Raw genomic sequence first — 16,654 nt, 5'->3', positions numbered from 1 at the left:
ATCGCTTGGCTCCATCACCATCATTGCGGCTTACAACAGGGATGGGTCGGCAGTGGACCATCGACGAGATATCATCAAGCTGACTCGGCGGTGGCAAAAATACATCATCGCTGGTGACCTGAATGTCAAACATCAAGCTTGGGGCAACAGTCGGCGCGCGCAATCAAAACGGCACCATCCTGAACAACGATCTGCAGGAAGCGCAGTACAACATCTTGAGTCCGAACACTCCCACCCGGTTGAGTAGGTCCGGTGCTCACGCCACCATCGATATCTACATCAGCAACATGGGCAACAACATTTCGCAACCTGTTGTGTATCAGGAACTCAGCTCGGACCACTATCCGGTGGTGGTTGAAGTGGGTTCCTCAATCAACAAGTTCCAAGCATCACGGCGAAACTACCATCGGGTAGAATGGTCGCAGTTCCAACACTGCATTGACACCAGTATCGACTATGACGTCCACCCGGAAACGACCGACGACATCGACCGGTGTCTGCATCGATGAAGCGATTTCCCGGGCCATGGAGCAACACGTGCCAGTATCCAGACTGGTGAGTAATACTCTGAACCTTGACAGATCTACCAAAGACCTTATAAGACTCCGTAACACCATCCGAAGGCAGTCAACGCTCTGGTCTGCCTGTCCTCAAGACCCACTGCAATCGTCTAACAAAAACCATCCAAGCCAGGATGGTGGATCTCAGAAATCAGGACTTTGCTAACAGGATCCGCTCTCTCCCAGATTGTGCAAAGCCCTTTTGGAAACTAACCAAAATTCTTAAAAATAAGCCAAGGCCCATTCTACCACTGACCCCACTGGATCGTTACGGTGACCCAGTGGTTCATCTGATAACTCCTGAAGAGAAGGCAGCCGCGATAGGTCAACGCTTCGTCAGCTCCCATAATCTCGGACAAAACATCGTCAGCTCTCACGAAGCTGAGGTTGCTGAAAACGCAGCCAACCTCATCAGATTTCCCGAGGAATCCGAGATTACGGCTGACGAACTGTTGGCCTATATCAAATCATCTAAAAACATGAAGTTCATCTGGCACTGATTTTTAATCTGTGACTCCGACTTGGCTATTTTCCGTCGTGTTAGAAGTCAGCTCAAGTCATACCCATCCGGAAACCTGAGAAGGATCCGTCCTCTCTTTCAAGTTATCGACCAATCAGCCAGGGTCATCAAAACTGTTCGAAAGAGTAGTCACCGGCTCCTAACATGTGCCGAAGAAAACAACTTGTTACTCGTGGAACAGTTTGGGTCAAGGTCAAGGTTCGACCGTCCACCAGCTGACACTTGTTACTGTCTGTTTAAAAATCATCTGCCATGGCGTCGTTGGACGTTGAAAACGCGTTCGACAATGTCTGGCATGATGGCCTGGAGTTCAAAAACCAACAGTACGGTCTTCCAATCTTCCTGGTGAAGATAATAGATAACTATCTATAGTACAGAACGTTCCGAGTCGCTCTGAATGGCATCACATCGGAGGCTTTCAATATCGGTGCCAGGGTTCCACAAGGAAGCATCCTTGGCCCCATTTTATTCAACCTGTTTACCTCTGATATGCCAGCTCTGCCTGATGGTGGATCGTTGTCTCTATTCGCAGATGACGCATCCATCGTCTACAAGGGTAGGGTCATCGGAGCTCTGACTGCCAAACTTCAGAGAGGCCTGCACGTCCTGTCTGAATATTTCAACAGCTGGAAGATCCGTATCAACGCGGCAAAGACCCAGGTCATCATCTTTCCACACTCTAAATCTCCCAGACTTGTTCCGTCGGAGAATAATAAGATCTGCCTGAACGGCACAGTGGTGGAATGGTCGAAAGAGGTAGTCTAGACAGCAAGCTGATTTTCAGGGAGCACGTTGATTAAATGAAAACCAAGTGTAACATCCTGATAAGATCCCTGTATCCACTCATCAACAAGAGGTCTACCCTGTCCCTGAAAAATAAGCTTGCTGTCTACAAACAAATCATCCTTCCCGTAATCGAGTACGGTATGCCAATCTGGGAGAGTTGCGCCAAATGCCATTACCTCAAACTCCAAAGGATCCAGAACAAGATCATTAGGATGATCCTAAACAGTCCCCGGCGAATTTTTATCCTGTTTGAGATCAACTCATCAGATCATACGTGATCTAGCACGTTAAGTTAAGTTATAGTCGTAGTATGTCTTCTGCATAAATGCTTCTACAAAAACTTTGCTCAAGACACTGTGTTTCTATCGCGATGTGTGTGGAACGAGGTTTGTTCGGTGAAGCACTGGTGCCACTGGACGAATCAGGAATGGAATTATGTCGATAAACATTGATGATAAAAAGAATATCATTTTAACCAGACAATTGGAGCAAACTTTGAATGTAATAAGAATTTTTTTTGTTGTAGTAGTGTTAAAAAAAAGCAAAACTCACTCATTTCCCAGTGCGCGAGATTCAAATCTCATACTGATGTGTTGCTCCTTTACGATTGAAATTTCCGCTGACATTCGACTGGCTCGTAGCTCTAACTTCTACAGTCAAGCAAGCAGCTCTTTTGAGATGATATTATTTCTACGCTGTGATCAACACAGTGACTGTTTGGAAATGGAACCAAATGTGTGTTGGGCTGAAAAAATAAATAGATTTTCGGATCTTTTCCTGCATTCGAGTGCCATTTAAATTCGGGGATAATTTTCATAATAGAATGAATTTGTAGAAAATATTGTCCTTTCATCAACTCTCCTGTTTCGGTTTGCTTTTATAAGATAAGATCCAAAAAGCACCTGAAAATATTATTCAAATATCCATTATCAAACGAACGACATGAAAGTTCGTTACAGCTCGTTTTCTGTAGAAACCCCCACAGGCAACGCCTTTCTTATTCTAAAGTAAAATTCACTTCATCGAATGGAAACCATCGCAAGCAATAGCTCGGAACAGAATGCATGAAAGAATATGTATAGAAGCTCCCCGGAGGCCAAAAATGGAAATTGGATGTGGAGCAGCCTTCCTTCTTCGGTGTATAGAATTCATTGTTCACTTTCGATATGATGGTTCCTGGACAGTGACGATGACGATGGTTTTGATGAAAAATTGCCATTGTTGCTCCGTTCACTTCGAGTCGCAAACATAGATAGGCCATCATCCACCGAGAGAACGACAGACGACCAAGTTGTGCGAATTTGATTTGAACTTATTATGAATGTTTATGGAATTTAGGATGTTTGGAATTGCAATTTGCATATTTAAATACCTTCCAGGACGAACGGGCTTTCGTGTGCGTGTGGTGAAGACGTTTGGATTGCCGGTTGGTTCGTCTGTGTCTATAGCCTGGAGTAGAGCAGCATCGTATCGAGATAAATATTCAGGGCTCTGGAATTAACCACTTTGTGAGTAGTCATAAATATCATCGAAGCACAGGAGGGAGGGAAGGAAGCTATTGAAATGCAAATTCGAGAGCCCCAGGAAAAGCTGCTGATGTGAGAGGGTTGATCGGAACTTAATTCGAGAATGTATTTCTAAACGTGTCATTCAAATTAGTTTTCCTTTCGGTATCACCGGGCCTCGACTGAGATAGCAGCCTTCTTCAATAGCAAAAGGCTTATTCAATAAATTCTCATGCAGCATTGTTTGTTCATTGATTTTGAACTTTGGAATGAAGCAGAACATTTCAATTTCTTTCAAAGCAGTCCATTCTAACTTTCGTATCCATAGCCATGATCCATAGAATAAATTCAAAATCGTCTTCAGAATTCAACTTGTTTACCGAATGAAGAATTAATTTCACCACATTTATCCATCCATCCCAGACCGAGATAGAATTACTTGCTCAACCAAGCAGAAGCACTCGCAAGTAATTAAAACATGCAAATTCTATAATCTCGATTTAAACTAGTTTTCAACTCAGTTTGCAGACTATGAGAGCTATGTAACAAGTGAGAATTATTACTTTATATCTGGATCCAGACAAACCCAAGCCGGAGCACAAATGGCACAAGATAAAGCCAATCCAACCGACGACGTGCTTCCACTTCTCGCTCTAGCCAACAACAACGGTAGCCCACAGATTTGATTTCAGTTACCTATATGCAAACGATTCTGCTACTGGATGTGAATGTGGGAAAACAACAACAGCTACCCGATTTGGCCCAAGTGGCAAAATTGCTAGCTTGGAAGGACGAAGAAGAGATTCCAATTTGCGGTAGGAACCATTTTGCCGATACGGTTGTGCAATAAACGAAGAAATGATTTTTTTTTCGGTTTCTGTAGCAAACAACACATGCTCAACACAATATCATATCAGTGACTGTAGGTTCTTAGAGGCAAGAGGTATGTATAATAGTCCCGGCGGAAGGGGAACGTGAGCAGCTTTAAGAGCTTTAGGAGCTTGTTGGAAACAAGGTGGAATTTAAATTTGTTGGATGGTTACTAGGGTCGTTCAAGTTTCCAAAAAAAGTTTACCAATCCTAGCTTCCATCTCTACAAATTATTATACTAGGGGAAAAGTTGGCTTCGGCAATACCTTAACCTATTATCGTCAGGGAGGTAAACAAAGTCCTAGAGCACTCAAATTTGGCCAATAGTTGCTCTGAAATACAATGTATCCACATGCCAAAATTGAGCTCTTAAGGACGTTGTTTACCCCCCTGACGATGATAGGTTAAGGTATTGCCGAAGCCAACTTTTCCCGTATATAATATTTGAAATTACGATTATGATTTGTGAGGAAATTAAGCGCATTACAATCCGGTTTCTAGTTAACATCTGGATTTTTTTACATGAGAATAAATTATGTATATTTGTATTTATGCAGAGACGTTTTCGTAATTAGTTTATTAGTAGGACAAGACGAACAGTGCATTTTGACAAATTCACCGAGAGCACCCGAAACATTTAAGCGTGTAGCTAATATTATATAATTATTATTATAACATATGCGATACTATGTGCTCAATATGGCAGCTAATGATCTTGTTTCTGTGTGCTCCTGTGACTTTGTACGTCACATGGTGAGTTTTGATCACATGCCAACGTGGTCCTAGGTACTCATTCTGACCGATAACAACACACTCAAAATAATCTACACGTTTAAGCTACGTGAAAAATCACGTAAGCTCTTAATGTTTCCTCTTCTCTCAGTTTTACGTGACTCCCGCAGAATGTATGTGATGTCCCTTGAATTTCACATGGAGTTACTTTTTAACACACCTACATAATCAATGAAATATACGTGATTTTCCCATAACACTGAGTATATGTGCGTTTCACGTAAAGCTTATGTGATTTCCACATCTAAAAAAGAGTGGAAAGTCCACTTAGAGCGCTGCAAATCATGGTGGGATCATAATGTGCTTTTGTTTGGTATTCGGTAGTGGCAAGATGTAAGTATAACATGATGGATTATTATATTCTCTTTAACAAAAATAAACTGTCTGTTTCATCGTGCTCAACAGAATGATGTCAAGTTGTTCATCAGTTTCTTCCTACATGGAAAAAAGTATCTCGGCCCATCTCCATGATCCATGTCCAGATTGTTTGTGCTGCGTATCGAATATTTAAAAAAATCTGATGTGATGTATTTAGAATATCTGAATAAATTTAAGAAATATTATTAAATTATACTACTAGGAATACAGTAAAGATTGTATCTACATATTAAGAAAATATTTATATAAACAGTATCAAAATATTGAAACTACAATCGTCCAATGAATGTCACTGATCAAATCACGTAACTTCTATGTGATAATACAGTGACGGTTAAGCTTCATGAAATGAGTGCCCCTACATGAAAATCACGTAGCTCTTATGTGAAAATTACGATGGAAAAAAATTACGTATGTTTTCACGTAGCATTTACGTGAAAATTATTCTGAGTGCATTACAATCAGTTTCATAACATAGATAAAGTCTGTTCCAGTTAGTATTTGGCCGCTTCTTTTTAATTACTGTAGCGCCTCTGGTTGTCGTAGCAAGAAACTGTTGACAGCGTTTTGATCCGGAAGGATTGTTTATTTAGTAGCGTAAATTTCATCAGCATTCATATCAAGCTGAACATTGCATTAGGTGCTAAGTAACATTGATCGATTATCTTCATCGACTTTCTCTTTCGTTTATAACTTGAGCACATAACCGTTTCTCGATCAGGTTGACGTATTAGATGCTACTTAAAAGCTTCTTTTATCGATCTGTGAGCTGAAAATAAGTGGGAATGTCTTTACATGGCCGTGGGGATGCAAAGAGAAAGTCGACGAAGAGAATCTGTCAATGTTACTTAGGACCTAATGCAATGTTCAGCTTGATATAGTTGTTCAAAACTGATCGAAGACGGAACGTGACAGACGTGAAAAAATTCTGCACACTCACGTGCAAAATCCAACGGGGTCAGGAGGAATGATTGGAAAGGCTCTCAAATTTCCAAAATAGACTGAAAATACCGTGCTTAAACGTTACCGGGAGACACTAACGTTGGATCGTGTAAAACCAAACAAACATAGAAGTGGAACATATGACCGAAAACTACGAGCGAAGGTCATAAGGGCAGTCCAAAAGAATCCTTGGATCTCCGGTCGTGATTTGGCGAAAAGGTTCAGTGCGGCACACAGTACAGTTCGGCGAATCTGTATGCGAGAAGGTTTCCGGTCGTACCATGCCAGTAAACATCCCAACAGGACGCTGAAACAAATCCTGGTTGCCAAAAACCGTGCAAGGAAGCTGTACGTGCAAGTTCTGACCAAGTATAACGGATGTATTTTGATGGACGATGAAACTTACGTAAAAATGGACCGGGCCAAAAATTTTGCTTTGTTAAACGTAAAGGGAATGCTCCGGATAAATTAAAATTTTTCTTTGTAGATAACTTCGCTCGCAAGTTGATGATTTGGCAAGGCATCTGCAATTGCGGAAAGAAAACAAAGGTTTTTATCACTGGAGCGACTATGAATGGACAATAGAGTGATGCAAAATTTGAAATTTTCGCTCCACAGTACTTAAACGATTCCAAATCGGATCCTGACTAATCTCTCAAAATTTGAACCCATTTGGTGAGAAACTGAGATGGCACAAACCATTTGAAGTTTGTATGGGAATTACTATGGTAAAACCAAGATTTTTGTTCATGTCTATCTAATAATTCACCATATCGGTCTGCTTCAAAAATTTTCACTGTACTTGTAGGAAATTTTCCCAGCTACAACTTTGCTGAAGACCACATTTTGATTAAATGCAAGGATCGAAAGTTATCAATGGTTCAATGCGCTGATGTCTTATGATCATGCTCAATCAACTGCTCAGCAGGCAACATTGGTGTTTCTGGGGCGTTGAATAGGACACAAAAATCATGGCTACTATGTCACACTGCAAAATACAGTGTTGCCTACAGAGCAGCTGCTTGATCATGTCATAAGTTTACCAATCTCTTAAATAATTAATAACTTTTTCTTGTCTCGTTTTACATAGAAACGATCTTCAGCAAAGTTAAAGCTGAGAAAATTTTCTATAAGAATGGCTATCGAACTGTTTCGCAGCTCAATATGGAAAAAGACTAGAAGGCAATGAACAAAAATTTGAGATTTCCCATAGTAATTTACATGTAAACTTCAAATGGCTTGTGCGAAGTCTGTTTTTAACAAAATTAGTTGTAACTTTGGGAGGCTAATCAGGACCCGATTTGAAACCATTTAAGCACTGTGGAGCGATAAAGTCAAATTTTGCATCAGTCTAATGGACAACTTTACAAGGAGGAGTGTCTCCAGAACATAATTTTGCCGTTCATTCAATCACACGAAGGTCCCGTAAAGTTCTGGCCTGACTAAGCCAGCTGCCATTAAAGCCGCGATGTCATATAATGGCATAAGCAGAATAATGTCGATTTTATTGAGAAAAGTATCAATCCACCAAATTGTCCAGATGTTCGTCCCATTGTAAAATGTTTGGCAATTATCAAGCGCAAATTGAAGAAATGTGGCAAAACAATCAAAACACCATCTGATTTGGAGAAGTGGTGAAAAAGAATGGTAGATGAGGTTGACAGTACTACTGTGCAAGACATGATGAGAGGTATTCCGCGAAAAGTTCGAAAATTCATCCGAAAAACTGACGAATAATTTTTGTTGTAAAGCTAAATAAAAATAATACAAAGTGATACCTTTAGCGTTTTTGTACTTTATTTCCCATTGGAGAAATGACCTATTTTGTGCAGCCAAATTCTTAATGTACATTGAATGTTCACCCTGCACCTAAAATTATTGAAACTTTTTCAAATCATTTTGATTTAAAAAATGTAGTTTCGTTTAGTGTGAGTTTAACCTGCAGAACACTGATATTATTTACTAAAAAAAAAATATGCAGCATTTATTGATGAAAACAACAACGAAAATCATTATTATATCCCTCCATAAATTTCATTCAAATATAATGGTCGTTTTCATACTGATGCTTCATTTGGCTTGACAGTCGTTGTGGTCATCATTGTGATTGCAACAGGATTAGCATAGCGAACTAGGACTCTATGAGATGGATAATAACTAGGCAGGCCATGACTTTTCATACACATTTCGTGACAGTTGGTAAAAGGCCATTTGGATTGAAGCTGCTGCACGGGTAAGTTGAACATTCACTAGCTGCGTCGTGGGTGATTGGCCATTGGTAGCCATTTTGCCAAATGAGCAGAAGATCATATGTTCAATTTCAGGCTTCTTCACCAGGTATTCTGATTTGTTACCTTTTTGCTTTCTTTTATTTAACGTCGGTCTCTGTTCCGCAATCTAGTTCCAATCACCGACGGACATCGATTGCCATCCATTGACGGCAATCGAATGTGCAGGAAGGCAGCTTCCACACCTGCGTAGGATATCGCACCCATTCAACACACATGGGCCGGAACCAACGGCTTTACTTCCCTTCCGAAGGAAGACGTGACCAGAGATTTTTATGCCTCAGAAAAATCTCACCGACCTCGGCTGGGATTGAACCCAGACCCATCGGGGTGTTAGAAAGCAGTAACGCTTACCACTACACCACCGGCGCCGGCAACCTTTTTGCACTAATATGAATTTAATTCCCATGACAGATGGCCTAAAGAAACAAACCCGTAGTACTTCTAAATTCTTCATTATTGGTGATTTTAATGCTCATGGAATAATGCTCAAAGCAATTCCGATGGTGATATTCAATTTAAAAATTGTTCTGTAGTTTATTAAACTATCCAATATTAAAACAGTTCAACTTGCTTTTCTTCATCAAGAAAACTGCATTATTGTTTGAAATTCTTCAAAAACAAATAAATCAGGGTGGAGAGTGAATTTTCATTTTGCAATTCCCAGTTTTCTAGATGCAAATCTGAAGAAAAAAAAACAGTTTCTCATATTCAGTAAGAAATGAAAGTAGTTAATAAATTTGGGATTTGAGAAAATTTAAGAGATTGCTTTCATTTTTTTTATATTCTTAGACTACGACATATTTTCGAGATTAGTAAATTATAAAAATGTACGTGATCCTAGATATTGAGAAAAAAAAACAAAATTATTTCATGATTGAGAAAATATTCAAAATGTAGGATCTTGAAAAAAAAAACTAGATCCCAGATTTCACCATGAACCAGTAATCTAACTAATTCTAACAATAGAATTCGGCCAAGTAAGTCTTTTAAAGTTTGGGATGAATTTAAAAGAAATTAAAGTGTTAATTCAAAGGAAATGGTGTGGAGGATTCCCAAAAAAAATCCTGGGAAAAATTCTAAGGCGCTCTAACCAGAATTCCATAGTTTTAGATATAGTCCTGAGAAATTTTGAGATGAACTCCAAGGTAACCATGGGTGCCAAACAGCGTCAATGACGACGCCCGGGGGTGCCCAAGTTTGATTTTGGCACACTGTGTAGAGTGACCAACCCCTTGGGTATTTCTGGGAGAGAAGAAAAAAAAAGTTCTGGATTGAATTCTTAGGTGATTCAGTAGTTACTTGCATTTGACTCGTGAGGATACCAGTTTTTTATAATAGTCCCTTTTTTGGGTCAATCATGACTTGGGATTAGATTTGAACTCGTGAAATTGGCTTCCAAGGTATGGATGCAACCACTACGCCGAAGCCATCCCACGGAAACCAGGTTTAACGGAGAATTCAAAGAGAAACCTATTCTGAGTGCGCAGTAGGCTCTGCCCGCAAACGGTCGGTTTTAATTTCGCTGTCACAAATTCCGTGTTTTCCGCGTGCTGTTTGGCTTGTACAAAGGCAAAAAGTAATTCGTTTTTATTATTATCATGTGTATATAGATTCATCATGATTAATTTATCGGTGTTTTAATATTGTAAATTATTGTGAAAATTCACGGGCTAGAATTGTGTTTGAATAGTTGTGTTGCTGTTGCTCGTGCTAGCGTGTTTCGGTGCTACGCCTCCACTTCCGGAAGCAATGGCGTTCTGCCCCTGGACAATAACCGGGAAAGATGAATTTGCAGATTAGACTACGATGCTTCCACGTCGAGGACACAATACATAAGCGGTGAGATCTAACTGATTACAACTAGATATAAAAATATGAAATGCATCCTACTAAATACGTGCCATCTACATAGCAGGAATTGCTTTGATGATGGAAGTGTACACGCAGTACCAATATACATTTTATATCGGTACTACGTGCATGCGGGGCTTGTTGTAAGTAAAAGTAGCCTCGGAATTGACGTAAGTGACCAGGCATTCTGAAATGGGTTACTGAATCTCAACAGAGCTATCACCTTTCAACTTCCGGTCTAAAATTGTTTGCAATGAGATCAGTATAATAATAATAGATTATATTGCAAACATTTTTCTTCCATAAAAACACTGCCGGACAGTGGAAGTTGGATTGTATATGCATACATACAATTCAAAGAGACACCCAAACTGAATTTAAAGAGTGTTCTGAAGTGAAAAAGAATTTCAAGGGAATTCTAAAAATATATAAGATTATTATCCAAAAAAGAGAGGGTAATTTAAAACAAACTTTTATGATTTTTTGAAGAAAATTTAAAAGAAAAACTTCAAGGGATTTCTGAGGAGCATTCCAAAAAAATTCAGAAGAGCATTCCACAGGTCGTCTATAGACGTTCAAATTATATCTGATTTCGGCTTATTAGCCAAATTATCTTATTTAGAACGGCACATTTGTTATTCGCCGCAACGTTTCAGCACTTGTTGGTGCCTTCTTTTTTTTCTTCCTATTATTCTTCTTCTTCGCATTTCATTGCTTATCGTACGTATCTTATAGCGAATTCGTTTATTATTCAGTTCCAACCTGGATCGGGTATCAAGATTGGGTCTGCTTATTTTCTGACAAACGTCAGTTTGTTCGTTTGTATTTAAAACCTAGCTCAGGTTGAGGTTCGCACTGACAAAAAGTTCGGTTTGGCTGGTTCCAACCCCGATAATAAACGAATTCGCTATTAGCTTATTGTGTGCTCTTTACTTCAAGATGCACTTCCACAGTCCATTAATTGAGAGCTTTCGATGCCTGTACCATTTTTGCATCAGTATATTGTGGCAACCATACTCTTTGCCCAGGGAAGTCAAGAAATTTTCCGTCCCGAAAAATTCCTAGACCGGACCGGGAAGCGATCCAAGCCACCTTCTGCAGAGGAAAAATAGTTCGTCAAGTAGCTTGATCTAAAAAAAATGTGAGAATGCCACAATTAAAATTTTGTGCTGAAAAGTTGGGATTAATTTCAAACGTGTCGTTCTAAATTAGAGTGTTTGACTGATTATCAAAATAATTTTAAGAAGGATTTCAAGGTAATTAAAAAAAAAGTGCTGATTGTGAGGAGAGCAACTAGAAAATTTACTAGTAAGTTTAAGGATAATTCTGGAAATGCTAAATCTAGCGTTCAGAATTTTAAGAGTCTAACTGCGATGATCGATTTTCTTCATCCATTTTCTCTTCACATGACCACAGTTCAGTGAACCAATTTTCCGAAATTACAACAATACAGTGTGCTAAAAGGTTATGCCTGCAAATGCAACATCAAACGCACCGATAAATGTAAATCAAGCAAGTTTATTTTTTTTTTAAGTGAAATTTTATTTGTCAGTTACCGTTACAATCGTTAACGAAGCAGATATATGTAATAAACATATTCAGAATTGCCACTCTCTGTCTGTCGTTTATTCCTAATAGGGCAGGTCTTAGCAAGTCTTCGAACTCGAGTCGCCTCCATCCACCCAAGATGACTGCTATTCTCTGCTGAAGAACCGTCCAAGCCGGGCCGACGCGAGCACAAGCGCAAAATTTGTGGGAGACAGTTTCTGCTGTACGGTTGCCACAATGCGTACAGTGTTCGTCATCTACTCGCCGCATCACGAATAGCAGTTTGCGGTGCTTTATCTTCTCGTTCACCAACAAGTAAAGGTTCGTCCTCTGCGCTGAAGTAAGCTGCCTCGATGCAATGTTTCGCCATGTGCGTGACCAGTCGCTTGCTGGACTGTTACGTTCCGCCCTTGGTAGCTCAGTTTGCTGGACGAAGTTGATCGGTGGAGGGGTTCTGTTGGATTTGGTGGGGAATTTGGGATAAGTTTGATAGGATTTGTCTAAGGTCGGGAAGATCTATTGAGATGGCTGGGCGGGGATTATCGTGGAAAAGAAGGGATCTATAAAAAGGAAGGGCTTCGATCTCTTGTAGGTGTCGGTTGATTGCGAGTGACTTACATTTCAGAGCTGGTAATTGCAGCTTCAGGCCTCCATTCTCTCTGCTGCGTGCCAGCTGCATCATTGGGAAACAAACTTTGGTGCAGCGTCAGCATGCGCAGAGAATGCAGCCACATTTGTTGCGCAAACTTCCCCACTAGCGCATTCCAGTTCAGCGTTGTCATCAGTCGTATTGAATTTGCGAAAACAACACCCAGAAGTTTAACTACATTGACTGTTTGTAGCCACTGAGTGTTGATTGTGTTGCCTTCGCAAAGCTCAACATCGACGGCAACAGTTTTCCGCAAATTTAATTTTGCGCCAGCAGCTCTCTCGAAAAGAGTGAACAGCCTATTTATCTCATCGATTTGACGATCACACTGATGTCGATCGCATACGCCACCAGCAGATCATTCCGCACACTCTTTCGAGTCTGCACACTAGTGGATTTAGGTAGAGAACGAAGAGGTGCATAGATAGCGGATCCCCTTGCCGTACAGAGCGTTGAATTTCGAACGGACGAGAAAGGTGCCCATTGATCAACAGCTGGCGATTCACGAGAGTAGAGCGATGAGATCCCGATTGAAGCCGAGCGAGCGTATGGTTTCGAAGAGAAAAGAGTGCCGAACCCGATCGAAAGCGTGATCGAGATCAAAGATGATTAACTTCCCGGCACGGCGGTGGTGGCGGAGATGTGCTATCCGGTCCTTGAGAGCAAGAGTGGCTGAGAGATATTGTGCTCTGAGTTGGAGGATTTCTGCCCGTCGCTTATTAACAAAAGAGAAAATTGGCGAAGAGAATCGATCATCGCAGCTAGGTCCTTATGATTCTGGACGCTTTATATTGATATTTTTTTTTAGATGCCTTGTTCATTTTCACAATTTTGTAAAACAGAACATTAACAAATATAAACCTTCAAATTTATTATAAAAAATGGTTATATTTATGCAATGTTTAGACTAAAGCGTAAAGTGTTATAAGTTCGGTTTCGTAATACAGTAATGCCCCGTTTTTGTCAGCCCCTTGATGAATTTAGGGCTGACAAAAACGGGACACTGACAAAACCGGGACATTTTTTTTCGCTTAATTTTTTTAACATAATATCATTAAATGCTGTTTGATAATGCAAGATTTATGTTTTAGGAATCATTCAATATATACGAGCCCATTGAAGGAGGCGGGGGGAGCTAGAATTTCAAACTTTTCGTAAGTGTCATATAAGGAAAGACATTCTTACATTGATGGTGTGGAGGGGTGGGGGCGGGCGGTTGGCTAAATGGACTTAGGTAAGAATTGAATGGCCACTCAATGCATATGTGGTTAAGCATTTTCTGTAAGAACAACAATACTAATACATAGTGCATAGCTTACAAAAAGGCGATAGCGGGCCAATAGTAATGGAGATAACCCAAATAAATCTCAATCATTGTGACACAGCACAGAAACTGTGGCAGTCGACAACGGAAACAAAGTGCGACGTTGCAATGATTGCGAAGCCGTATCGAGTCCCTCCCGATAACGATAACTGGTTGGCCGATAGAGCAGGGATGACGGCAATACAAGTTATGGGCAGGTATCCCATACAAGAAGTGGTGACGAGGTCTTACGAAGGTTTTGTGATCGCCAAAATTAATGGAACCTTCGTATGTAGTTGCTATGCATACCCGAGATGGACAATGGAGCAGTTTTCACCAGATGCTAGATGGACTCACCGGGGAGCTCACCGGACGGAGACCAATCGTCATTGAAGAAGATTTCAATGCTTGGGCAGTGGACTGGGGAAGCAGATGTACCAACGCAAGAGGGTATAGCCTGCTGGAAGCTCTGGTAAAGTTGGACGTCAGTCTGGCCAACGAAGGAACCATCAGCACCTTCCGCAAAGATGGTAGGGAATCCATTATCGACGTCACTTTCTGCAGTCCGTCGTTAGTGGCAAGTATGAACTGGAGAGTGTATGAGGAGTACACTCATAGTGACCATCAGGCGATTAGGTACAGCTTTGACCAACGGATACCTACGGCAATGTGGAAAACGAAAGTATGCAAGCGGAGGTGGAAGACGAAGGCATTGGACAAGGATCTCTTTGTAGAAGCTCTCCGGGTAGACAGCAGCGTCCCAGACAAAAGCGTGGACGAGTTGACCGATTCGTTAGCGAGGGCATGCGACACAACCATGCCGAGGAAATCGGAGCCAAGGAACAGATGGCGCCCAGCTTACTGGTGGAACGAGGCACATAGCACGCTCCACGCTAGTTGTCTCCGAACCAGAAGGCGCGATCAGCGGGCAAGAACTGATGCAAACAGAGCAGAGCGAAGGGTGGTGTTTCGAGCAGCCAAGGCTGCTCTAAAACGGGAGATAAAGCTGAGAAAGTCAAACTCCTTCAAGGAGCTGTGCCGAGACGCTGATGCCGACCCCTGGGGTGACGCATACCGAGTCGCGATGGCGAAGATTAGAGTTCCAACGATGCCCGTTGAAATGTGCCCAGACAAGCTGAAAGCCATCGTGGAGGGACTTTTCCCGAAGCACGACCAAATGACCTGGCCACCTACACCGTACGGCGAGGCAGAGGAAGACAACACCGAAGGTAGACAAGTCTCCAACGAGGAACTCGCAGCAGTGGTGAAAGGGCTAAAGACGAAGAAAGCTCCCGGTCTGGATGGGATCCCCAACGTGGCGTTGAAGGCGGCGATCCAGGCGTTCCCGGACATGTTCAGGATAGTGCTGCAGAAGTGTCTGGATGAAGGTCACTTCCCGGACCGATGGAAGATACAGAAGCTAGTGCTGCTGCCGTAACCCGGAAAACCACCGGGGGATCAAGCATCGTATAGGCCTATATGCTTGCTGGATACAGTCGGAAAGCTATTGGAGAAGATCATCCTAAACAGGCTAACGAAATGCACGGAGAGTGAGCATGGATTGTCGGTGAGGCAGTTCGGATTCCGGAAAGGGAGATCAACGGTTGATGCAATTCGGACAGTGGTCGAGAGTGTCGAGAAAGCGTCGAAACAGAAGCGGAGAGGAGATCGATATTGCGCCGTGATAACGATCGACGTGAAGAACGCATTCAACAGCGCCAGCTGGGAGGCCATCGCCGAAGCACTGCATGGAATGAGGGTTCCTGATTACCTGTGTAGCATTATAAGGAGTTACTTCCAGAACCGGGTTCTAGTCTACGAGATGAACATGGGAGAGAAATCAATCCGGATCACGGCGGGTGTGCCACAAGGCTCCATCCTTGGCCCAACGCTCTGGAACGCGATGTACAACGGCGTGCTAACCGCTGAAGCTGCCCAAAGGAGTCGAGATCGTAGGATTTGCGGACGACGTCGTGTTGGCGGTAGTAGGCGAGACGTTGGAAGAGGTGGAAATGCTGGCAACCGAGGCGATCGACACGGTTTCCAACTGGATGCGAGGAGCGAAGCTGCAGATAGCCCACCACGAAACGGATGTGCTATTGGTCAGCGAGCAGAAATTACCATCGGGGAGAACGCCATAGCATCAAAGCGCGTGCTGAAGTATATTTGGAGTGATACTCGATGACAAGCTAAGCTTCAATAACGACGAAGTCAACTTCCACTTGACGCAGTTCCTGTCTGGTCATGGTTGCTTCAGGAAGTACCTGCATCGCTTTGGACACACAACGTCGCCCCTCTGTCCGGAGTGTGGAAACGTGGACGAAACGCCGGAGCACGTGGTTTTCGACTGCCCAAGATTTGAGGCAGTGCGAGTGGAGATGCCGGCCCTTAGCGCGAGAAATGTCGTCAGTGAAATGTGCCGAGATGAGAGGACGTGGAGCGTCAGCAGGGCAGTGACGCAAATTTTGTCGGAGCTGCAGCGAAAATGGAGAGATGATCAGCGGGTTAGCAACGCCGGCTAGCTGAGCTAAAGAGAAGTGCTTAAGCAAAGCCCCCCCCCCCACCGACGAAATACTCTAGGGCAGTTCCGGGGGGATAGTGGCTAGAGGCGAGTAAGGTTTTAGTGGTTAAGAGTCCCACACTGTGCCAGAAGGAGAAC

At 42.2% G+C, this 16,654-nt stretch overlaps 1 protein-coding gene across 1 annotated transcript in view; it reads right to left on the bottom strand.

Annotated features, from left to right (window-relative positions):
* The window catches only part of LOC135709178 (uncharacterized), a 113,240-nt gene that overhangs the window by 31,691 nt on the left and 64,895 nt on the right, over nucleotides 1-16,654 (bottom strand). The gene's annotated exons all lie outside the window — the stretch shown is intronic.

Source organism: Ochlerotatus camptorhynchus, unplaced genomic scaffold (genome assembly GCF_037179485.1).
Source record: "Ochlerotatus camptorhynchus isolate MF236.1 unplaced genomic scaffold, CSIRO-AGI_Acam_v1.1 ptg000353l, whole genome shotgun sequence".
Classification (NCBI taxonomy): Eukaryota; Metazoa; Arthropoda; class Insecta; order Diptera; family Culicidae; genus Ochlerotatus; species Ochlerotatus camptorhynchus.
The sequence above is the reverse complement of the archived record's forward strand: the minus strand, read 5'-3'. Positions and strand labels throughout refer to the sequence as shown.